Below are 13,087 nucleotides of genomic sequence, written 5' to 3'. Positions count from 1 at the left end.
TTATTTGGTGTTTGCGTTGAGCATAAATATGATTAGATCATATTTGTTGCGATATGATTATTCATCTAAAACGTAGAATAAATTGTTATTCCGTTTACATGAATAAAACCTTCTATGGTCATACACCCAATGTTGATGGTTTATTGAATCTTGATCGTAGGAATACACATATTCATAATATTGATGCCAAAAGATGCAAAGTTAATAATGATAGTGCAACTTATTTGTGGCACTGCCGTTTGGGTCATATCGGTGTAAAGCGCATGAAGATACTCCATAAAAGATGGATTTTTGGAATCACTTGGTTATGAATCATTTGATGCATGCGAAACCGTGCCTTATGGGCAAGATGACTAAAACTCCGTTTTCCGAAACAATGGAACGAGCTACTGACTTGTTGGAAATAATACATACCGATGTATGCGGTCCAATGAGTGTTGATGCTCGTGGCGGGTATCGTTATTTTCTAACCTTCACAAGATGATTTGAGAAGATATGAGTATATCTACTTAATGAAACACAAGTCTGAAACATTTGAAAAGTTCAAAGAATTTCATAGTGAAGTGGAGAATCATCATAACAAGAAAATAAAGTTTCTACGATCTAATCGTGGAGGAGAATATTTGAGTTACGAGTTTGGTCTTCAGTTAAAACAATGTGGAATAGTTTCACAAACTCATGCCACCTGGAACACCACAGCTTAATGGTGTGTCCGAACGTCATAACCGTACTTTATTGGATATAGTGCAATCTATGATGTCTCTTACCGATTTACCACTATCGTTTTGGGGTTATGCATTAGAGACAGCTGCATTCACTTTAAATAGGGCACCATCAAAATCCGTTCAGACGACGCCTTATGGACTGTGGTTTGGCAAGAAACCAAAGTTGTCGTTTCTGAAAGTTTGGGGTTGCGATGCTTATGTGAAAAAGTTTCAACCTGATAAGCTCGAACCCAAATTGGAGAAGTGCGTCTTCATAGAGTACCCAAAGGTAACTATTGGGTACACCTTCTATCACAGATCCAAAGGGAAGTTATTCGTTGCTAAGATGGATCCTTTCTAGAGAAGGAGTTTCTCTCGAAAGAAGTGAGTGGGAGGAAAGTAGAGCTTGATAAGGTAATTTGTACCTTCTCCCAAATTGGAAAGTAGTTCATCACATAAACCAGTTCCAGTGATGCCTACACCGATTAGTGAGGAAGTTAATGATGATGATCATGAAACTTCAGATCAAGTTACTACCGAACCTCGTAGGTCTTCCAGAGTAAGATCCGCACCAGAGTGGTACGGTAATCCTATTCTAAAGTCATGTTACTAGACCATGATGAACTTATGAACTATGAGGAAGCGATGATGAGCCCAGATTCCGCAAAATGGCTTGAGGCCATAAAATCTGAGACAGGATCCATGTATGAGAACAAAGTATGGACTTTGGTTGACTTGCTCAATGATCAGCAAGCCATGTTAAATAAATGGATCTTCAAGAGCAAGACAGACATTGATAGTAGTATTACTATCTACTAAGCTCGACTTGTTGCGAAAGGTTTTCAACAAGTTCAAGGTGTTGAATACAATGAGACTTTCTCACTCGTATCGATGCTTAAGTCTGTCAGAATCATGTTAGAAATTGCCACATTTTATGAAATCTGGCAAATGGATGTCAAAACTGCATTCCTTAATGGATTTCTAGAAGAAGAGTTGTATATGATGCAACCAGAAGGTTTTGTCGATCCAAAAGGTGCTAACAAAATGTGCAAGCTCCAGCGATCCATCAATGGACTGGTGCAAGCATCTCGGAGTTGGAATATACGCTTTGATGTTTTGATCAAAGCATATGGTTTTATACAGACTTTTGGAAAGGCATGTATTTACAAGAAAGTGAGTGGGAGATCTGTAGCATTTCTAATACTATATGTAGATGACATATTGTTGATTGGAAATGATATAGAAATTCTGGTAGCATAAAATGATACTTTAATAAAACGTTTTTCAAAGAAAGACCTCAGTAAATCTACTTACATATTGAGCATCAAGATCTATTGAGATAGATCAAGACGCTTGATAAGATTTTCAATTAGTACATACCTTGACAAGATTTTGAAGTAGTTCAAAATGGAACAGTCAAAGAAAGAGTTCTTTCATGTGATGCAAAGGTGTGAAGTTGAGTAAGACTCAAAACCCGACCATGGCAGAAAATAGAAAGAGAATGAAAAGTCATTCCCTATGCCTCAGTTATAGGTTCTATAAAGTATGCTATGTTGTGTACCGGACCTATTGTATACCTTACTCTGAGTTTGGCAAAGGAGTACAATTTTGATCTAAGAGTAGATCACTGGATAGCGGTCAAGAATATCCTTAGTGAGGACTAAGGAGATATTTCTTGATTATGGAGGTGATAAAAGAGTTCGTCGTAAAGAGTTACATCGATGCAAGATTTTACACCAATCCAGGTGACTCTAAGTCTCAATCTGGATACATATTGAAAGTGGGAGCAATTATCTAGAGTAGCTCCGTGCAAAGCATTGTAGACATAGAATATTTGCAAAATACATACGGCTCTGAATATGACAGACCCGTTGACTAAACTTCTCTCACGAGCAAAACATGATCATACCTTAGTACTCTTTGGGTGTTAATCACATAGTGATGTGAACTAGATTATTGACTCTAGTAACCCCTTTGGGTGTTGATCACATGACGATGTGAACTATGGGTATTAATCACACACAGATGTGAATATTAGTGTTAAATCACATGGTGATGTGAACTAGATTATTGACTCTAGTGCAAGTGGGAGACTGAAGGAAATATGCCCTAGAGGCAATAATAAAGTTATTATTTATTTCCTTATTTCATGATAAATGTTTGTTATTCATGCTATAATTGTATTAACCGGAAACATAATACATGTGTGAATACATAGACAAACATAGTGTCACTAGTATGCCTCTACTTGACTAGCTCGTTGATCAAAGATGGTTCTGTTTCCTAGCCATAAACATGAGTTGTCATTTGATTAACGGGATCACATCATTAGGAGAATGATGTGATTGACTTGACCCATTCCGTTAGCTTAGCACTTGATCATTTAGTATGTTGATGTTGCTTTCTTCATGACTTATACATGTTCCTATGACTATGAGATTATGCAACTCCCGTTTACCGGAGTAACACTTTGTGTGCTAACAAACGTCACAATGTAACTAGGTGATTATAAAGGTGCTCTACAGGTGTCTCCGAAGGTACATGTTGGGTTGGCGTATTTCGAGATTAGGATTTGTCACTCCGATTGTCGGAGAGGTATCTCTAGGCCCTCTCGGTAATACACATCACTTAAGCCTTGCAAGCATTGCAACTAATGAGTTAGTTGCGGGATGATGTATTACGGAAAGAGTAAAGAGACTTGCCGGTAACGAGATTGAACTAGGAATTGAGATACCGACGATCAAATCTCGGGCAAGTAACATACCGATGCAAAGGGAACAATGTATGTTGTTATGCGGTTTGACCGATAAAGATTTTCGTACAATAAGTAGGAGCCAACATAAGCATCCAGGTTCCGCTATTGGTTATTGACCGGAAACGTGTCTCGGTCATGTCTACATAGTTCTCGAACCCGTAGGGTCCGCACGCTTAATGTTTGATGACGGTTATATTATGAGTTTATGTGATTTGATCTACCGAAGGTAGTTCGGAGTCTCGGATGAGATCGGGGACATGACGAGGAGTCTCGAAATGGTCGAGATGTAAAGATCGATATATTGGACGACTATATTCGGACTTCGGAAAGGTTCCGAGTGATTCGGGTATTTTTCGGAGTACTGGAGAGTTACAGGAATTCGCCGGGTAGTATATGGGCTTTATTGGGCCATATGGGAATAGAGGAGAGAGGCCGAAAGGAAGGAGGCGTGCAGCCCCCCTCTGGTCCGAATTGGACAAGGGGTGCAGCCCCCTTTTCCTTCCTCCTCTCCCCCTCTTTCCTTCTCTCCTACTCCAACAAGGAAGGGGGGAGTCCTACTCTCGGTGGGAGGAGGACTCCTCCTGGCGCGCCCCTCCTGGCCAGCCGACCCCCTCCCCCTGGTTCCTTTATATACGGGGGCAGGGGAGCACCTCTAGGCATAACAACAATTGATCTCTTGATCTCTTAGCCGTGTGCGGTGCCCCCCTCCACCATAGTCCACCTCGATAATACTGTAGCGGTGCTTAGGTGAAGCCCTGCGTCGGTAGAACATCATCATTGTCACCACGCCGTCGTGCTGATGAAACTCTCCTTCAACACTCGGCTGGATCGGAGTTCGAGGGATGTCATCGAGCTGAACGTGTGCAAGAACTCGGAGGTGTCGTAGTTCCGGTACTTGATCGGTCGGATCGTGAAGACGTACGACTACATCAACCGCGTTGTGCTAACGCTTCCGCTTTCGGTCTACGAGGGTACATGGACACACTCTCCCCTCTCATTGCTATGCATCACCATGATCTTGCGTGTGCATAGGAAAATTTTGAAATTACTACGTTCCCCAACACCACTAGCGGAGGAGGAAAAAATGTCAGAGGTTTTCGATACTACTTATGTCACAAATGAGCATGCAAGGGTGCCAACTCCCTCGTATCAAGGTGATCCCTCTCGAATCAGTTTGGAGGATGACTCAGGGTGCGATAGTCATGAAGGCCAAGTTACCCCTGTTCAAAATCGAGGCAAGGGTGGTAAGAAGAAGGCGTGTCCTTATTCGCCAAGTCCAAAGATGAATGACAAGTGAGCAAGTGAGAATGCTAAAAATGAGGCTTTTGTACACATGGTGGACATCTTTGGTGCAAGAGACAAGAGGGACACAAAGGAGATTGCATGGGAGAAGAGGGATGCAGAGGAGAGGGCAAGGGAGAAGAGGGATGAAGAGGAAAGGGAAAGGGAGAGGAGGGGTTCAGAGAAGAGGGATGTAGAGGAGAGTTTGGATCCAACAAGACAAGAGATTAAACAAATGATGGCCATGGTGAAAGCAGATGGTGCAAAACCAGGAAGTGATGAGCATTTCTATGCTACATTTCTTTTCATGGAAAAGAAATATCGTGATGTTTTCTCCACTTTCACGGCTCATGAAGCTCTTACAAGGCTTGGATGGATAAAGAGGATGTGGGAGCTCAATAATAATTAGAACATCTATGTTTTAATTGCTTTCTACCAGACTATTTACTTGTAATGTTGTGAGCTAAGCTACTTTCTTTGGAGGTGTACTTTTGTGAACTAAGCTATTTTCTTGGAGATGTACTGTTATCTCAACCGTGTTGTATCTAATATTACACTATGTGCATGTTGTTGTGGCAGATGGATAAATCCAGAAAGAAACAAGAAGAAAAGGAATTTTAGGCAGCCATGGTTGCATTTGCTATGGATGTGGCATCGTCAAGTGTGACATTGCCGTACGCACCAAGAAAGTTACATCTTGTTACAGGCCTCCAATAGGTAGAAGAAAAGGATAAAGATGCAAAAGCTTTCTATGCTATGTTCAGAATGAGGAGGTCAGTGTTTCATACATTGCATGATCTGTTAGTTTAGAAGTATGGGCTTGAGTCAACTTCCAACATTTCATCCAAGAAGCATTGGCACAATTTTTATGGATAGTCGGTACATGGCAGAAAACTGATAATGTCGCAGATCGGTTTGCACATAGTCATTCTGTCATTAATAAAAAATTCCATGAGGTTTTAGAGTGTGTAGACCGCATGGCCGGCGATTACATAAGACCAATTGATCCAACTTTCTCTGAACAACCACACCCAGTACTTAGAGAAACAAAGTTTTGGCCTCATTTTCAACATGCTATTGGAGCCGTTGATGGAACACACATTAAGGTGATTGTGCCTAAGGAGTTGGAGCCCCAACACGGAATAGGAAAGGTTACACAAGTGAAAATGTTATGGCAGTGTGTGATTTTGATATGAGGTTCACGTTTGTTATTCCTGGATGGCCCGAATCTGTTCATGACACACGTGTATGGAGCGATGCCATAGTTCGTTATGATCACTCTCCACAACCCCCCACAGGTAACATCTCGCATGTATCCATATTGTTATATACAGGATGGTATGTTGTAAATTTCTAATTTCTTTTGTTGATGTCGTAATGTAGATAAATATTATCTTGTCGACTCCGGATATCCGAAAAGGGTTGGATATCTATCTTCATACAAAGGGCAACGATACCATGTACCAGATTTGGGAGATATGAGACATTCAACCATCGACATTCTTCTTTGCGAAATGTCATAGAAAGAACATTTGGTGTTCTCAAGATGAAATGGCGAATTCTTAGAGTTGGAGGCATACCTCGGTACAAACCGGAGACCCAAAAGATGATTGTCACTGCATGCATGTGTCCCACAATTGGATTCGTGATAGCAAGTTACGTGATGAGCATTTTGACAAGTTCGACAATGATGCATATGTTCAACCTCCATTGCCGTTTACAGGTGCGAACGCTCTACCACGAGAAGATGATGGTACCATGAACGCAATACGTGATGATGGTACCATGATATGGACGTGGCGGCCACTGATGCTGATATTATTCGTGTTAATTTACTAGCTGCACCAAGGTTGAAAATTGATGCATTAGATGGAAAAGCATCCAACCATGTTGATGCGTTGCATGTCTTGTTCGTGAATGAGAACAGGCCCAAAGGTGTTCAGCTTGTGCATGAGACCGAGACGAGGGTCGATCCTTTGTCGGCCCGATCTTTCACGGCACAAACTTTCATCGCAGCAAGAACTAGTCGCGGGCTTACAAAGATGTTCGCAAATCCCACGAAAACAACAAGCCAACCCCTCGATCTGAAGGAATAACATGGACGAATCGTATAGGCTCAGCTTGTATTCTCCTAAGTGTCGCGTCGCAGAAACTCACACGCCAACAGAGATTTTTGACAAGGTTTCTCTAAACTCAATAATGGCCGATGGCCGCAAACACGCGAAGTGTCTAATTCATCTAAAAAATAACCTAATCTTATATGGCACACGGACTAGGCTTTTATAATACAAGCCGACCCTTCTAACTTGACTTACAAGAACTAAACTAAATATCTGATTCTATCTCTAACCCACGGCAGAAAAAAAACAACCTAAATACTAACCGACTCAGACTTTGGTCTCCAGAAAGAGGTAAAAGCACCCAGGTACCCTAACTTGTATGGAATGTGATGATTTAGTACCAAACTTGTAAAATGCAACTCCACCATACCCCAACTTGCACTGGGTGTGACGATTTGGTCCTGGGCCTATCACAACGCGACAAGCGGCAGCCAGATGGGTGGACTGGTCTTCACCTGCACTTTTGCACAAAACACCCTGCTGTCTTGTCTAATTAACCATGGCATCATGTTTGCGATATCAGTTCAGACTGCACCTGTCTGGCACACAAATGTTGCGTGATTTCATCGAAGCTACGCATGAACTAGTTACAGTTGCACCGCTGACAAAAAAGGGGCAGAACTTGTGCTCCTTTTCAGGTTGAAACTACTACTCTGGATATTTTGCATTCCTTGTCTAGTCGAACTGAGAACGAAAGCACTTGTGCCAGTACCTTTCCGCAATAAAACACAATACAATACCAACAAAAATGTGTAGTACTAGTACAAACTTGGCAGTTAAAGCTAAGCTAAGCTGCAACAGAATGAAGTTTCGGCGAATTTTTATTTCAGATATACTATTAATAATAAAGCAGAGTTGGTCTCTTATTACTCTACTTCAATACATGTCATAAAATTTCCAGCCAACCAAAAAATATCAAAAAATACAAAAAAAGAGAGGACGGAAACGGACTGCTGCAATTTGCATACCTGTTCTCTCTCTGCTTCGGAACTGAAGCTCCCGACTAACTCTGCTTCGTCTTCTTTATCCTACACTGATGTTGTACAGCAACACAACCGGAGCAACCCAGTCGGGCTCGAGACTAGCTCAATCGAGCAGCTCGATCAGTAGCTCCAGAGCGCGACCTCGCCGGCGCCGTAGGAACCGCTCCCGTTGCAATCGTCGTCGGCTCCGTCCATGTGCGAGCCGCTCTGCCAGTCGCCACTGGCGGCGCTCAACCCGTCGTAGTAGTAGGAATGCTGGTCGAGGTCCGCAATGCCGTCGTACTGCATCGCGTAGTCCTCGTACTGCACCGCCGCGGACTCATGCATCATCTTCATCATCATCGGGGGCGCCGCCGCGGGCTCATGCATCATCCTCATCATCATCGGGAGTGCGGAGCATGGCGGGGTCGACGGCGAGCAGCGTGGCTGAGTCGGCGAAGTTGAGGCAGGCGGCGCGGCCGCGCAGGGCGAGCGCCGCGACTTGGGGTTGAGGGAAGGTCAACAAAATCCTTGGTTTCATCCTTAATTGGTTACATCTACCACGTCCACTTCTGAGCCCAAACGAGAGAAGGAACAAAAGTAACTATGAGAGGCAGCCATGTTGGGGTGAAGGAAGGCCAGCAAAATCCTTGACTATCATCCTAAATTAGTTACATCTACTAGCTCCACTTTTGAGCCCACAAGGACCGCCTTGTCTGAAATTCCTCAACAGAACTTACATTTTTTGCGAAACAGACTCCATCTCTTCAACCCCAGCTTGCTACAGATCAGTGACCATCAAGAACCACTTACATTTCAAACCGGGGCATAGACTGTTGAGAACTCCTTGGTAAATGATATGAATTCTACTGTTGTTTCTATGGCCCCAGATCATAAGTATGGTAGAAAAAATGGACTGCATAATGCTTGTCTTCCACCAAGTAAAGGAAAGAAATTTTAACAACCACAGAAACAAACATGTGGGACATATAGCCTACCCTGGGAGGAATTCTGTAACGATACAAAGTCGTTCCTGTGATGCAACTGCGCCCATGAAAAGTATTATACTGGGATGCCGTAGTTTTCTTCATTAGTGATACCTACACATTTGATGGACACAAGTATGGTCATGGCCACAATTATGGAAAAGGAATCACAAGAACAGCAGGGTGTTCTGCAATCCATACACTCGCACAAAGAGGGTAGTGTGTGTGTGTCACAGCTTTCCCAACATGAATGCTCGGGTTAATTAGACAAGACAGTAGGGTGTTTTGTGCAAAAGTGCAGGTGAAGACCAGTCCACCCATCTGGCTGCCACTTGTCGCATTGTGATAGGCCCAGGACCAAATCGTCACATCTAGTGCAAGTTGGGGTATGGTGAAGTTGCATTTTGTAAGTTTGGAACTAAATCATCACATACCATGCAAGTTAGGGTATCTGGGATGCTTTTACCTCCTCCAGAAAATGTGCTGCGCCTGAGTTGTTTTGGTGGGCCCCATCCACTTGCACACAAGCACAAGAAATCACGTATCCTAGGGCGCCTCGGATCCTTCATCGTACGTGGCAGGAGAATAAATAAAAAGCAAGACATCTGCATATGCCATCTATGTGTACTTTTAACTTGATCGGTTGAACATGTGTACAAGTAGGAAACCAAATCGTGCCTCCTCTTGTTAGCATACAAGGGATCAAATCGGATTCGGAAGCGGAATGGGCCTGGTTCTGCCTTCTGTGCTTTATGCTCCAACCTAGAAGACACCGATCATATTTTTCTTCCGATGTGTTCTGGCCAGGCTGGTGTGGAGGGTGTGTTCGTTCTTGGCTGAACACCTCCTGGCCCCCGGTTCCTTCCTCGATGTTCGCCAGTTGACAGCTAACTTACAGGGCCGGTCCAGGAGGCTGTTTTGGATTGGGCTGGGCGCCCTTTGCTGGGCGCTTTGGACTACTAGAAACAAATTTATCATTGAGGGTGTTTTTCCTAGTAAGCCTGATGTCCTGTTTAAAATTTGTATTTTCCTGCAACAGTGGAAATTATTGATTAAATTGGTGGACAGTGACAGTATGGAGGTGCTGATCAACAAAGTGCGGGCGTCTGTAAACTTGATGTCATCTCCGTCCGCTGTCGCTTCGTTGTAGCTGCTGGGTCTACGTGCCCCTTTTGAACTATTCGGGCCTGCATGCCATCGTACTGTTGTTCTTCTGTTTTCTTGCCCTGTGTTGGGTGGTTGTAGACTTTGGTTAGCTCGTGTGGGCTGTGTTAGTTGCTGTTACTGTCCCGTATCACTTTATCTATAAAGTCAGGCTCATGCTTTTTTTCTCTAAAAAAAGGTGGTGGCACCGCTGCTGGAGGCGGCTAGCAGAAGATGCGTCTGGGCATCAGTGTAGCCGGAGGCTGCGGCAATTAGGATCATGGCCCGGGTGGACAAGGGAGAGGAGCTGTAAGACAATAAGTTTTGGGGAACCAGCACAACCCTCTAGGGGTGGCTTATCTCATTATATATAATGGTTGTGTTACAATATGTACCATATACGTACATAGGTACAGAAGCTATACATAGTCTAACACCCTCCCTCAATCTTAGCCACTTTCTAAAGAACTGAGAAGGGTAAGATTGCGCCTACAAGCCTCAAACTGTGGCAGCGGTAAAGGCTTAGTGAAGATGTCTGCAAGTTGATCCTTAGATGAGATAAACTTGATCTGGAGTTGCTTCTGTGATACACGTTCCCGTACAAAGTGATAGTCAACTTCAATGTGTTTCATTCGGGCATGAAATACTGGATTTGCAGAAAGGTATGTAGCACCGATGTTATCACACCAAAGAATAGGAGGCTGTGGTTGAGACAAACCCAACTCCTGAAGCAAAGACTGCACCCAAATAATCTCTACAGTAGCATTAGCCACAGCCTTGTACTCAGCTTCAGTACTGCTACGTGACACAGTAGCCTGTTTCCGAGCACTCCAGGCGATCAAATTAGAGCCAAAGAATACTGCATAACCCCCCGTGGATCGCCTGTCATCTGGGCTACCAGCCCAATCTGCATCAGAGAAGGCCGAAAGGACCCGAGAGGAAGTCGGCCGAATATGCATACCAAATGTCAGGGTGAACTGAACATAACGAAGAATGCGTTTAACAGCAGCCCAATGAGTATCTCTGGGAGCCTGAAGATACTGACAAACCCTGTTAACAGCATAAGAGATATCTGGTCTCGTGATCGTCAAGTACTGAAGTCCACCAACAATGCTCCTGTACTCTGTGGCATCCGCAGGAGACAAAAGCTCACCATCAACAGCTGTTATCTTGTCGGTAGACGACATGGGTGTGGTGGTCGGTTTGCACTTCAGCATGCCAGCTCTCTGTAACAACTCCAAGAAGTACTTCTTCTGCGTAAGGACAAGACCAGTAGCACGAGAAGTGACCTCAACTCCAAGAAAGTAGTGAAGCTTCCCAAGATCTTTGACCGGAAAATCAGCACCAAGAGAGCAGACAAGAGCATCAGCAGCATACTGAGAAGAGCTGACAAGGATAATATCATCGACATATACCAAAAGATACATAGTGACTTCTGGCTTCTGTAGAAAAAATAACGAAGTGTCAGCAGTAGACGGCACAAACCCATGAGCACGAAGGGCAGAGGCAAGGCGGGCATGCCAGGCACGAGGAGCTTGCTTCAAACCATATAGTGCTTTGGAAAGACGACAGATATAGTCAGGACGATCAGGATCAGAGAAACCAGGCGGTTGTTTCATATAAACCTCTTCCTCCAAAAATCCATGTAGAAAAGCATTTTGCATATCAAGTTGACGAAGTGACCAACCACGAGAAACAGCAATGGAGAGAAGAAGCCGAATAGTGGTAGGCTTGACGACAGGACTAAAGGTGTCCTCATAGTCAAGACCATGACGCTGCCGAAAACCGCGAGCAACAAGTCGCGCTTTGTAACGCTCAATAGATCCATCCGAATGCTTCTTCACTTTGAATACCCATTTTGAGTCAATAACATTTACCCGTGGTGGTGGAGGAACGAGAGTCCATGTCTTGTTACGAAGAAGAGCATGAAACTCCTGCTCCATAGCCTCTCGCCAATGTGGAATGCGCAGGGCAGCCTGATATGAGCGAGGCTCAGAAGATGGATCCGCAACAGCAGCAGCCAAACAAGCAGCCAACCAAGCAACCGTACCATCCTTACGTTCCTTAGGTTTGAAAATGCCACTACGACTGCGTGTATGTGGTCGGGACACAGGAATCACCGAGGTCGACGGAGCAGCCTGCAACGGGCTGGAGGACGGCGACGTTGACGAGTCAGCCGGTGACGAGGAGCCAGTCACGGTAGCCTCGGACTCGGTTGGCGAAGAAGGCCGACCCACCGGCGAAACCGGCAGAGCAGACGAAGCAGCTGGCGACTCCGGCATCACAGACCGGGCCGATGGCGAGCTCGGCATAGTGGGCCGTGGCGCGGCCGGTGTCGCGGGCCGATCCGCTGATGAAGGCGACGTGAGGACCCGAGCCGCGGGCGAAGACGGCGTGACGGGCCGAGCCGCAGGCGAAGACGGCGTGACGGGCCGAGCCGCGGGCGACTCGGCGGCCGCTGGCGAAACGGACCGAGCAGTGGAGATGCTTGGCGCGACGGGCTCGTCGGGTGACCATGCATGGGCACGCGAATCGATGCCATGCAACATAGGGCGATCGACGTGCCCACCAGAAGACGACGATGATGATGGTGAATCCTCCAACAGCTCCAAACGAGCTCCACGTCCGGTTCCTGCACCATGGTTAGGTAACAGCAAAGGAGAGTATGCAACATCATCAAATTGGTCAGAAGCAACAGAGGATGAATGCAGGGATGGTGGTTCGACAGTGGACACAGGAAGGTTGGCAAAGGGAAAAACATGCTCATCAAACACGATGTCCCGAGATATATAGACACGATTAGTGGGAACATGAAGACATTTGTAACCTTTATGAAGAGAGTTATAGCCAAGAAAAACACACTTCTTAGAACGAAACTCAAGCTTGCGCTTGTTATATGGACGAAGATGCGGCCAGCAAGCACACCCAAATACCTTGAGAAAGGTATAATCAGGTTGTTCATTAAGGAGAACCTCAATGGGAGTCTTCATGTTTAAAACACGAGTAGGAGTAAGGTTGATGAGAAAGCATGCAGTGGTGAAAGCATCACTCCAAAACCGAAACGGAACAGATGCATGGGCCAAAAGAGTAAGACCAGCTTCAACAATATGATGATGCTTACGTTCGACTGAACCAT

At 44.8% G+C, this 13,087-nt stretch overlaps 1 pseudogene; it reads right to left on the bottom strand.

Annotated features, from left to right (window-relative positions):
• Positions 1–7,963: 7,963 nt before the first annotated feature.
• LOC123090269 (dehydration-responsive element-binding protein 1C-like) lies at positions 7,964–8,363 on the bottom strand (annotated as a pseudogene).
• Positions 8,364–13,087: the final 4,724 nt, after the last annotated feature.

The sequence above is a fragment of the Triticum aestivum genome, chromosome 4B, assembly GCF_018294505.1.
Source record: "Triticum aestivum cultivar Chinese Spring chromosome 4B, IWGSC CS RefSeq v2.1, whole genome shotgun sequence".
NCBI lineage: Eukaryota > Viridiplantae > Streptophyta > Magnoliopsida > Poales > Poaceae > Triticum > Triticum aestivum.
Note: the sequence above shows the minus strand (reverse complement) of the source record. Positions and strands in the feature narration are given on the sequence as shown.